Source organism: Entelurus aequoreus, linkage group LG14 (genome assembly GCF_033978785.1).
Source record: "Entelurus aequoreus isolate RoL-2023_Sb linkage group LG14, RoL_Eaeq_v1.1, whole genome shotgun sequence".
Taxonomy (NCBI): Eukaryota; Metazoa; Chordata; class Actinopteri; order Syngnathiformes; family Syngnathidae; genus Entelurus; species Entelurus aequoreus.
Genome location: NC_084744.1, coordinates 27095068 through 27107977, shown reverse-complemented (window position 1 = coordinate 27107977; position 12910 = coordinate 27095068). Strand labels below are relative to the sequence as shown.

The 12910-nt window shown below is 40.4% G+C and overlaps 2 protein-coding genes across 4 annotated transcripts in view; one reads left to right on the top strand and one right to left on the bottom strand.

The window, feature by feature from the left end:
- The window catches only part of LOC133664598 (oocyte zinc finger protein XlCOF6-like), a 183537-nt gene that overhangs the window by 113165 nt on the left and 57462 nt on the right, over positions 1–12910 (top strand). The window lies entirely within an intron of this gene.
- LOC133664628 (zinc finger protein 180-like) overlaps positions 1–12910 on the bottom strand; it is a 39054-nt gene that overhangs the window by 13641 nt on the left and 12503 nt on the right. The window lies entirely within an intron of this gene.

Genomic DNA, 12910 nt, shown 5'->3' with positions numbered 1-12910 from the left:
AGGGGAGCAGTGAGCAGCAGCGGTGGCCGCACCCGGGAATCATTTTTGGTGATTTAACCCCCAATTCCAACCCTTGATGCTGCAAGCCAAGCAGGGAGGTAATGGCTCCCATTTTTATAGTCTTTGGTATGACTCGGCCGGGGTTTGAACTCACGACCTACTGATCTCAGGGCGGACACTCTAACCACTAGGCCACTGAGAAGGGAAAAAGTCATGTAGTATGTAACTGAGTTGAAGTAGAAACTATTTCCCTCATGTCATGTTAATAAAATATTTTTATTGAGCAAAATATACTTTTTCGTTTGATACAAAGTTCCAGATATACACATCAAAGCCATTCATACATTCTAATCTTGCAACTTGTTTCTATATCTAAATTCATGCAGAGGCTTTCAACACAATGATTTGTATGTCAAATAGAAAATAGATCAATCACTCATTTTATCAATCAATCAATCAATGTTTACTTATATAGCCCTACATCATGAGTGTCTCAAAGGGCTGCACAAGCCACAACGACATCATTGGCTCAGATCCCACATGAGGGCAAGCAAAACTCAAACCAATGGGATGACAATGAATAAACCTTGGAGGGGACCGCAGATGTGGGGATGTAGTGGATCTAACATAATAGTGTGAGAGTCCAGTCCATAGTGGATCTAGTTAATAGTGTGAGAGTCCAGTCCATAGTGGATCTAACATAATAGTGTGAGAGTCCAGTCCATAGTGGATCTAGTTAATAGTGTGAGAGTCCAGTCCATAGTGGATCTAACATAATAGTGTGAGAGTCCAGTCCATAGTGGATCTAGTTAATAGTGTGAGAGTCCAGTACATAGTGGATCTAACATAATAGTGTGAGAGTCCAGTCCATAGTGGATCTAACATAATAGTGTGAGAGTCTAGTCCTTAGTGGATCTAGTTAATAGTGTGAGAGTCCAGTCCATAGTGGATCTAACATAATAGTGTGAGAGTCCAGTCCATAGTGGATCTAGTTAATAGTGTGATAGTCCAGTCCATAGTGGATCTAACATAATAGTGTGAGAGTCCAGTCCATAGTGGATCTAGTTAATAGTGTGAGAGTCCAGTCCATAGTGTATCTAACATAATAGTGTGAGAGTCCAGTCCATAGTGGATCTAACATAATAGTGAGAGTCCAGTCCATAGTGGATCTAACATAATAGTGAGAGTCCATAGTGGATCTAACATAATAGTGAGAGTCCAGTCCGTAGTGGATCTAACATAATAGTGAGAGTCCAGTCCGTAGTGGATCTAACATAATAGTGAGAGTCCAGTCCGTAGTGGATCTAACATAATAGTGTGAGAGTCCAGTCCATAGTGGATCTAGTTAATAGTGTGAGAGTCCAGTCCATAGTGGATCTAACATAATAGTGTGAGAGTCCAGTCCTTAGTGGATCTAGTTAATAGTGTGAGAGTCCAGTCCATAGTGGATCTAACATAATAGTGTGAGAGTCTAGTCCTTAGTGGATCTAGTTAATAGTGTGAGAGTCCAGTCCATAGTGGATCTAACATAATAGTGTGAGAGTCCAGTCCATAGTGGATCTAGTTAATAGTGTGAGAGTCCAGTCCATAATGGATCTAACATAATAGTGTGAGAGTCCAGTCCATAGTGGATCTAGTTAATAGTGTGAGAGTCCAGTCCATAGTGTATCTAACATAATAGTGTGGGAGTCCAGTCCATAGTGGATCTAACATAATAGTGTGAGAGTCCAGTCCATAGTGGATCTAGTTAATAGTGTGAGAGTCCAGTCCATAGTGGATCTAACATAATAGTGTGAGAGTCCAGTCCATAGTGGATCTAACATAATAGTGAGAGTCCATAGTGGATCTAACATAATAGTGAGAGTCCAGTCCATAGTGGATCTAACATAATAGTGAGAGTCCAGTCCGCAGTGGATCTAACATAATAGTGAGAGTCCAGTCCGTAGTGGATCTAACATAATAGTGAGAGTCCAGTCCATAGTGGGGCCAGCAGGAGATCATCTTGAGCGGAGACAGGTCAGCAGCGCAGAGATGAAGACGTTGTTACCATTTCCTCCCAACACCTAGTGATGGGTGGTTCGCGAACGACCGGTCTTTAAAAGATCCTGCTCTCTGAAGTAGCAGCTCTTTGATTAATTCTTCCTTTAGTTTAACGGCAGCTTGCAGCAATGACATGAAAGGTGCATACTGCGATCTACTGCAGCGGAGTATGTCACATGCGCTATATTCATGTACTTACACTGTAACAACTAATACGGGATGACATTAAAAGCAACTTTTTCCTTACTTAGTTTTTGTCAAATTGTAACTATCAAAACAAAATACCAGTAATTTGGGGCTTAACTGTATATTTAATTTACTTTTTCTGAGCTGCCTTAACTTAGAAAAATTTAATTTTAGAAGTTTAGAAAAAAGTTTCAAACTTTGCAAATGCACAGATTAGCACAACAGGGAGCAGCTAAGTATGTTAAAGCTACACATGGAGGAGACAGGAAGTGATGATAACCGCTAATTTAGCTCAAGTTGTAAAGTAGCAAAACAAGATAAGACTAAGTTCTAACCCAAGGCCAGGGGGCCAAATGTGGCCAGCCAAGTCATTTTGTGTGGCCTGCGATGGCTTAAGGTGTGTTTAGTCTTTTACCCAACTCTTATTTTGAAAGTTATTTTTCTGGTTTTGCTTATATTCGGAAACTTATTTTCCCCTCTCTGTCTTTCAACTGATGCACATTGCACAAGCCTTTAATCCTAGACATCATTAATGAATAGAGCGCTACTGCCTATTGGCACTGACAAGCTGTCGGGCCGCCATCTTGAACAGGTCAACATCTCCACTTGCTGACAGGGGCAATGAACTGTTCGTACATTTAATCTATCATATCATTTTCTAAATACTAAACTGATTTTCACACCTTTTTTTTTCAATGCAAACATCATACATGTAGGTAGCTATGATACCGGACAAGCAAATTGTTGTAATTTAATATTCACGGTGGGATTAAAAATAAAACAATACCCTGGCTAAACTGTAACGAGGTATTTTGCAAACACTTTTAACACTGGATTAAAGGCCTACTGAAAGCCACTACTACCGACCACGCAGTCTGATAGTTTATATATCAATGATGAAATCTTAACATTGCAACACATGCCAATACGGCCGGGTTAGATTAGTAAAGTGCAATTTTAAATTCCCCGCGAAATATCCTGCTGAAAACGTCTCGGTATGATGACGTTTGCGCGTGACGTCACGGATTGTAGAGGACATTTTGGGACACCATTGTGGCCAGCTATTAAGTCGTCTGTTTTCATCGCAAAATTCCACAGTATTCTGGACATCTGTGTTGGTGAATCTTTTGCAATTTGTTTAATGAACAATGAAGACAGCAAAGAAGAAAGCTGCAGGTGGGAAGCGGTGTATTAGCGGCCGGCTGCAGCAACACAACCAGGAGGACTTTGAGTTGAATAGCAGACGCGCTACCGTGAGTACGCAACTGCGGCTTCCAAACATTTGATCGCTTGCCCGTACGTGCGTGCCGCTATGTGCATGTCACGTACGTAACTTTGGGGAAATATATGTGCTGTATGAACTTTGCGGAGGTGAACGGTACTTTGGGCTGTGGGATTGAGTGTGTTGTGCGGGTGTTTGATTTGTATTGGCGGGTTATATGGACGGGAGGGGGGAGGTGTTTGTTATGCGGGATTAATTTGTGGCATATTAAATATAAGCCTGGTTGTGTTGTGGCTAATAGAGTATATATATATGTCTTGTGTTTATTTCATGTTTTAGTCAATCCCAGCTGAATATCAGGTCCCACCCGCCTCTCACAGCATCTTCCCTATCTGAATCGCTTCCACTGCCCTCTAATCCTTCACTCTCACTTTCCTCATCCACGAATCTTTCATCCTCGCTCAAATTAATGGGGTAATCGTCGCTTTCTCGGTCCGAATCGCTCTCGCTGCTGGTGGCCATGATTGTAAACAATGTGCAGATGTGAGGAGCTCCACAACCTGTGACGTCACGCTACTTCCGGTACAGGATAGGCTTTTTTATCAGCGACCAAAAGTTGCAAACTTTATCGTCGATGTTCTCTACTAAATCCTTTCAGCAAAAATATGGCAATATTTGATCAAGTATGACACATAGAATGGACCTGCTATCCCCGTTTAAATAAGTAAATCTCATTTCAGTAGGCCTTTAAGGCAAGCATAGCCAACCATGAACCCTGAAGCATTTAATATAATGTCAATAAAGCTGTTAATTGTATTCCAACCTAATCCTTGGTTATGGCAGACTATATGTAATATGGAAAATTGAACATTGTTCTTTGAGTGTAACAAGAAAAGCCCAATGTGTTTAATGCATTTTTTTTCAATTTAAACATTCTAAAATCTTTTTTGGAGTGCAATAGGAAACATATGTTTATTGTATTGTAAATGTTTCTGTTAAAATAAAGCGAATATTAATATTTTTTGTAGTTGTCTTTATTTTAAAAAGTATCTAAAAGTATCAATATTCATTTTGGTACCGGTACTGGTACCAAATTATTGGTATCGGGACTACCCTAGTTACTACCGTGATGTTACTCTCCAAAAATAGCCAAAAGTATTGGGAGCGGAATATTGAAAATGGCTGACTGAAATTGGAAGACTTCAAGCAGAAGGAGCAGGTGAGGAGCCAGGGCCGAGCGCTTAAAGGATCCAAGTTCAGCATCAACGATCAGTTCCTAAAGGAAATCCTCCACAGGCGCCGCCATCTGTTCCCGCTTCGTAAGAAGTTTATCGCCGAAAGATGCTGTGCTGTTATCGCGGTGGATAAACTTTTTATCAACGGTCAACTTTACCGTGATCCGGAAGCCACGCCGTGGCTGTATTATTAACGTCTGAAACACGGTAAATGTTGTATTTTTTTTGTTATTTCATTATGCTTCATTACCTCTCTGTTTTTTTTCTCACAATACGCTTGTGCGTCATCATAGCGCTCACGTAAACATCATCAGCTCTCTCTTTCGGTAAACCAATATGTTTATTGTTTTACTTTCTCCTTTTCATGTCACTTATTTCACTCCCTGTTTAATCCACCAATCTCTTATTTTCTTTTCATTTGATGTTTTTCTCTTTCTATTTCTCCACCTGTTGTGTGTCCCTTTTGTCGTTGTCAGCATTTACACCCACAGCTAATACATGCACAACTATACACACTCCGCACACATGATAAGCTTACATTTAGATACATCCATCCATCCATCCATTTTCTACCGCTTATACCCTTCGGGTCGCGGGGGGGTGCTGGAGCCTATCTCAGCTACAATCGGGCGGAAGGCGGGGTACACCCTGGACAAGTCGCCACCTCATCACAGGGCCAAGACAGATAGACAGACAACATTCACACTCACATTCACACACTCGGGCCGATTTTAGTGTTGCCAATCAACTTATCCCCAGGTGCATGTGTTTGGAGGTGGGAGGAAGCCGGAGTACCCGGAGAGAACCAACACAGTCACAGGGAGAACATGCAAACTCAACACAGAAAGATCCCGAGCCCGAGATTGAACCCAGGACTACTCAGGACCTTCGTATTGTGAGGCAGACGCACTAACCCCTCTTCCACCGTGCTGCCCACATTTAGATACAGACATGCATTATTTACACATAAAGTACACACATACATGCACACACTTAGTTACAGTCTAGTTTAGTATGTCCACCATACAGTTTGTCACTTGGAATGTGCGTGGGGTCGGGTCCAAAGAAAAAACTATAACAGTTCTTAATCATTTGAAGAGCATGCAAGCAGACATTGCTTTACTACAAGAGACTCACCTCTCCAAGTCCGATACCTCAAAACTGCATTCATCGCAATACCCACACACATACAAACCCCGTTTCCATATGAGTTGGGAAATTGTGTTAGATGTAAATATAAACGGAATACAATGATTTGCAAATCATTTTCAACACATTTTAAATTGAATATCTACAAACACAACATATTTGATGTTCAAACTGATAAACTTTTTTTTTTTTTGCAAATAATCATTAACTTGAGAATTTGATGCCAGCAACACGTGACAAAAAAGTTGGGAAAGTTGGCAATAAATACTGATAAAGTTGAGGAATGCTCATCAAACACTTATTTGGAACATCCCACAGGTGGACAGGCAAATTGGGAACAGGTGGGTGCCATGATTGGGTATAAAAGTAGATTCCATGAAATGCTCAGTCATTCACAAACAAGGATGGGGCGAGGGTCACCACTTTGTCAACAAATGCGTGAGCAAATTGTTGTACAGTTTAAGAAAAACCTTTCTCAACCAGCTATTGCAAGGAATTTAGGGATTTCACCATCTACGGTCCGTAATATCATCAAAGGGTTCAGAGAATCTGGAGAAATCACTGCACGTAAGCAGCTAAGCCCGTGACCTTCGATCCCTCAGGCTGTACTGCACTGTCAGTAACTACAGTTGGTCGCTACATCTGTAAGTGCAAGTTAAAACTCTCCTATGGAAGGCGAAAACCGTTTATCAACAACACCCACAAACGCCGTCGGCTTCGCTGGGCCTGAGCTCATCTAAGATGGACTGATACAAAGTGGAAAAGTGTTCTGTGGTTTGACGAGTCCACATTTCAAATTGTTTTTGGAAACTGTGGACGTCGTGTCCTCCGGACCAAAGAGGAAAAGAACCATCCGGATTGTTATAGGCGCAAAGTGGAAAAGTCAGCATGTGTGATGGTATGGGGGTGTATTAGTGCCCAAGACATGGGTAACTTACACATCTGTGAAGGCGCCATTAATGCTGAAAGGTACATACAGGTTTTGGAGCAACATATGTTGCCATCCAAGCAACGTTACCATGGACGCCCCTGCTTATTTCAGCAAGACAATGCCAAGCCACGTGTTACGTCAACGTGGCTTCATAGTAAAAGAGTGCGGGTACTAGACTGGCCTGCCTGTAGTCCAGACCTGTCTCCCATTGAAAATGTGTGGCGCATTATGAAGCCTAAAATAGCACAATGGAGACCCCCGGACTCTTGAACAACTTAAGCTGTACATCAAGCAAGAATGGGAAAGAATTCCACCTGAGAAGCTTCAAAAATGTGTCTCCTCAGTTCCCAAACGTTTACTGAGTGTTGTTAAAAGGAAAGGCCATGTAACACAGTGGTGAACATGCCCTTTCCCAACTACTTTGGCATGTGTTGCAGCCATGAAATTCTAAGTTAATTATTATTTGCAAAAAAAAAATAAAGTTTATGAGTTTGAACATCAAATATGTTGTCTTTGTAGTGCATTCAATTGAATATGGGTTGAAAAGGATTTGCAAATCATTGTATTCCGTTTATATTTACATCTAACACAATTTCCCAACTCATATGGAAACGGGGTTTGTACTTTGCTAGTTACAACTCCAAACAGAGAGGCGTAACCATTCTCATTAGTAGAAAGGTCAACTTTACATTCCATAACTTCTTTACTGACATAGAGGGAAGATACATCATTCTTAATATTTCTGTTGACGGGAGAAACTTTTGTATTGCCAACATTTATGGTCCAAATGTTGACGACCCCTCCTTTTTTCACACTTTCTTCTCTTCACTTTCTCCTCACTCAAACCACTGCTTGATTCCAGGAGGGGACCTCAACTTAGTATTTAATCCAAATATAGATGGGTCCAGAGTGACTGGGAGTCACAGTGAGTCTCAGTCAGTGGTAATACTTAAGCAATATATGAAGGATTATGGATTATTATTTATCTGACATCTCAAACATTCACATCCATCCTAACATCATCAGTGACCATGCACCTGTCTCACTCTCCCTCACTAACAAAACTATCACTGCACCTATAAAACAATGGAGACTTAATACATCATTACTAAAGGACCCAGACTTCCTCAACTATTTTGAGAAAGAATGGACAGATTTTTTAGATTTTAATGATCAACCAGAAATCACGGCATGAGTTCTCTGGGAGACCGCGAAAATAGTTATGCGAGGAAAAATTATTTCTTATTCATCATACAAGAAAAAAATAAAGTTTATTAGCGCAGGAACTTGAAAATGAAATAAAAATATTAGAAATAGCTTATGCTAACTCACAAAATGAACACACTCTGAACAAATTGAGAAAACTCAAATTAGATTTAAGAGAAATAATTGATAAGAAAAGTAAATTCCTGCTCCAGAGGTTACGCTTAGAAAAATTTTAACATGACAATAAACCAAGCAAATATTTGACTAACCAACTAAAATTAAACAAAGAAAAGAACTATACCATCCATTAAGGATTCAGCTGGGAACATTACGCACGTTCCTGAGGAAATTAACTCCATCTTTAGAGACTTTTACAGACACACCCCAGATTGACCCATCTCTTTCAGACATTGAAACATTTCTCAATGGTATAGACTTACCGAAATTAAATACAAGGCAGGTATCACATTTAGATCTTGCTATTTCTGTAGATGAACTTCACGATGCTCTTCAACAGATGCCAATCAATAAAGCACCAGGGCCTGATGGGTTCCATGGGGAGTTCTACAAAACATTCTGGTCACTGCTAGCTCCGATATTTACAAAAATGGCTTCAGAGATTAAAGAAAATTCATTCCTTCCTCCAAATATGAACTCTGCCACGATCAGTCTCTTGCTAAAACCTGATAAAGACCCAATACTTCCATTCAGTTACCGGCCAATCTCCCTGATTAATGCTGATCTTAAAATGATCTGCAAAGTAAAAGCTCAAAGATTAGAAAAAGACAATCCATATATAGTACATCTTGATCAAACAGGTTTCATCTAAGAGAGACATTCGTCCAACAACATCGACGTCCCATTGGGGTTGTGAGTTTTTCCTCGCCCTTATGTGGGCTCTGTACCGCGGATGTCGTTGTGGCTTCTGCAGCCCTTTGAGACACTTGTGATTTAGGGCTATATAAATAAACATTGATTGATTGATTGATTGAACAATGTTGGCCGTCTACTCAATGTGATAGACTATTCTGTTATTCATAATCTAAAAACAGCTGTTGTTTCATTAGATGCTGTAAAAGCATTTGATAGAGTGAATTAGAATTTTCTTCTAGCTACTCTACAGAAATGTGGATTTGGAGACTCATTTTTAGCATGGATCAAGGTCCTATATAGTTTCCCTACAGCTTTGGTTAGAACAAACAGCCAAATCTCTCCTAGGTTTCATCTTATGAGGGGCACAAGGCAAGGGTGTACACTTTCTCCGTCACTGTTTGCTATATTTATTCAACCTCTTGCAACCGCAATTCCACAGCATGCAAATATTAAATGCATCCATACCGCAACCGTTCATCATAAATTAAGCCTTTATGCTGACGATGCTTACAAAATCCACATTCTTCTCTTCAAGATACAATTTCCCTCATTAGTAAATTCAGTTCTATTTCAGATTACTCCATGAACTGGCCCAAATCTACAGTGTTACCAATTAATTTTGACTTTCAGAGCACCTCATCGATTCCACTGCATAAAGGGAACATTAAATACCTGGGTATCAATATTTCCTCCACATTGTCAGATCTGAATCGCTTGAATTACTCCCCAATCTTAAAATGGATTAAGGATGATCTGGCACGTTGGAAGACACTGCCCATCTCACTTAGGGGAAGGGTTTCTACCGTGAAAATGATGGTCTTGCCTAGGGTTAATTATCTCTTTTCAATGATTCCAACCAAACCTTCTCAAATCTGGTTTGAATCACTAGACTCACACATCAATCAGTTTCTTTGGAAAAGTAAACCAGCACGAATCAGCCTTAAAACTTTACAAAACCCAAAGAATATGGGGGTCTAGAACTCCCAAACTTTTCTTATTACTTTCTTGCAAATAAACTACAATATACAAACCCCGTTTCCATATGAGTTGGGAAATTGTGTTAGATGTAAATATAAACGGAATACAATGATTTGCAAATCATTTTCAACCCATATTCAGTTGAATATGCTACAAAGACAACATATTTGATGTTCAAACTGATAAACTTTTTTTTTTGTTGCAAATAATCATTAACTTTAGAATTTGATGCCAGCAACACGTGACAAAGAAGTTGGGAAAGGTGGCAATAAATACTGATAAAGTTTAGGAATGCTCATCAAACACTTATTTGGAACATACCACAGGTGTGCAGGCTAATTGGGAACAGGTGGGTGCCATGATTGGGTATAAAAACACCTTCCCAAAAAATGCTCAGTCTTTCACAGGAAAGGATGGGGCGAGGTACACACCTTTGTCCACAACTGCGTGAGCAAATAGTCAAACAGTTTAAGAACAACGTTTCTCAAAGTGCAATTGCAAGAAATTTAGGGATTTCAACATCTACGGTCCATAATATCATCAAAAGGTTCAGAGAATCTGGAGAAATCACTGCACGTAAGCGGCATGGCCGGAAACCAACATTGAATGAACGTGACCTTCGATCCCTCAGACGGCACTGTATCAAAAACCGACATCAATCTCTAAAGGATATCACTACATGGGCTCAGGAACACTTCAGAAAACCACTGTCACTAAATACAGTTGGTCGCTACATCTGTAAGTGCAAGTTAAAGGCCTACTGAAAGCCACTACTACCAACCACGCAGTCTGATAGTTTGTATATCAATGATGAAATCTTAACATTGCAACACATGCCAATACAGCCGGGTTAACTTATAAAGTGCAATTTTAAAATTCCCGCCACACTTCCGGTTGAAAAACTCCTTTGGATATGATTTATGCGTGTGACGTCACAAAAGCAACGGAAGTGGTTGTACCCCATCGGACCCGATAGAAAAGCCTCTTGTTTTCTTTGACAAAATTCCACAGTATTCTGAATCTTTTGCAATTTGTTTAATGAACAATGGAGACTGCAAAGAAGAACGTTGTAGGTGGGATTGATCGGTGTCTTAGCGGCTAAGTACAATACTGTTAATATCCGTGATATTTGCATTAGTGTACTGACTTTAAGGGTTTGGGGAACGCGCATGCGCGAGTGAGTTGGCGGAGAACTTGAGTGTGTGTGATCGTGACTTTTGGCTAACAGCAGCTCGTGTATGTGTGTGCGTTACTTTTTGAACTACAACCAGTTACCGCTTGTTAATAAAGCGATTGAGCAATTTGTTTAATGGACAATGGAGACTGCAAATAAGAAAGTTGGAGCCGGTGGAGCAGCGGACTACAGCAACACCAACACCAGGAGGTTGTGTTGTGTTTTGAGCAGGATAACAGACGCACTACGGTGAGTACAGCTTTGGCTTCCAAACATTTGATCGATTGCCCGTACGTGCGTGTCGATATGTGCATGTGACGTACGTAACTTTGGGGGAATATATGTTTCTTGCCGACTCTGATGGCGGCCGGGGTGTCGTCAAAAGCGTACAACGCCCGCCGCCGCATCTAAGTTAGCTACGCAGCTAGGTTAGCTTCTGTTTTTTTAGCTTCGCCAAGCGGAATATTATTAATTGTGTATTTACATGTTCATGGTTTAATAGTATTATTGATCTTCTGTCTATCCATCCAGTCAGGGTTTTTTTTATTTAGTTTCTATCTGCATTTGAGACTGGCGCTATCGCGTTAGCTACGCAGCTAGGTTAGCTTCTGTTTTTTTAGCTTCGCCAAGCGGAATATTATTAATCGTGTATTTACATGTTCATGGTTTAATAGTATTATTGATCTTCTGTCTATCCATCCAGTCAGGGTTTTTTTTATTTAGTTTCTATCTGCATTTGAGACTGATGCTATCGCGTTGGCTACGCAGCTAGGTTAGCTTCTGTTTTTTTAGCTTCGCCAAGCGGAATATTATTAATCGTGTATTTACATGTTCATGGTTTAATAGTATTATTGGTCTTCTGTCTATCCATCCAGTCAGGTTTTTTTTTAATTAGTTTCTATCTGCATTTGAGACTGCTGCTATCAAGTTGGCTACGTAGCTAGGTTAGCTTCTATTTTTTTAGCTTCGCAAAGCTGAATTATTAATCGTGTATTTACATGTTCAGTCACTGTGTATGTCCATTTCGCGTTCTCGACTCTCATTTTCAAGAGGATATAGTATCTGAAATGGTTTAAAATACAAATCTGTGATCCACAATAGAAAAAGGAGAGCGTGTGGAATCCAATGAGCCAGCTTGTACCTAAGTTACGGTCAGAGCGAAAAAAGATACGTCCATCACTGCCTCTCAAGTCATTCTCTGTAATGTTCCTCATCTATGAATCTTTCATCCTCGCTCAAATTAATGGTGTAATCATCACTTTCTCGGTCCGAATCTCTCTCACTCCATTGTAAACAACGGGAATTGTGAGCAGCACTACCGCTTGTGACGTCACGCTACTTCCGGTACAGGCAAGGCTTTTTTTATCAGCGAGCAAAAGTTGCGAACTTTATCGTCGATTTTCTCTACTAAATCCTTTCAGCAAAAATATGGCAATATCGCGAAATGATCAAGTATGACACATAGAATGGATCTGCTATTCCCGTTTAAATAAAAAAAATTCATTTCAGTAGGCCTTTAAAACTCTACTATGCAAAGCGAAAGCCATTTATCAACAACACCCAGAAACGCCGCCGGCTTCTCTGGGCCCGAGATCATCTAAGATGGACTCATGCAAAGTGGAAAAGTGTTCTGTTGTCTGACGAGTCCACATTTCAAATTGTTTATGGAAATATTCGACAACTTGTCATCCGGACCAAAGGGGAAGCGAACCATCCAGACTGTTATCGACGCAAAGTTCAAAAGCCAGCATCTGTGATGGTATGGGGGTGTATTAGTGCCCAAGGCATGAGTAACTTACACATCTGTGAAGGCACCATTATTGCTGAAAGGTACATACAGGTTTTGGAACAACATATGCTGCCATCTAAGCGCCGTCTTTTTCATGGACGCCCCTGCTTATTTCAGCAAGACAATG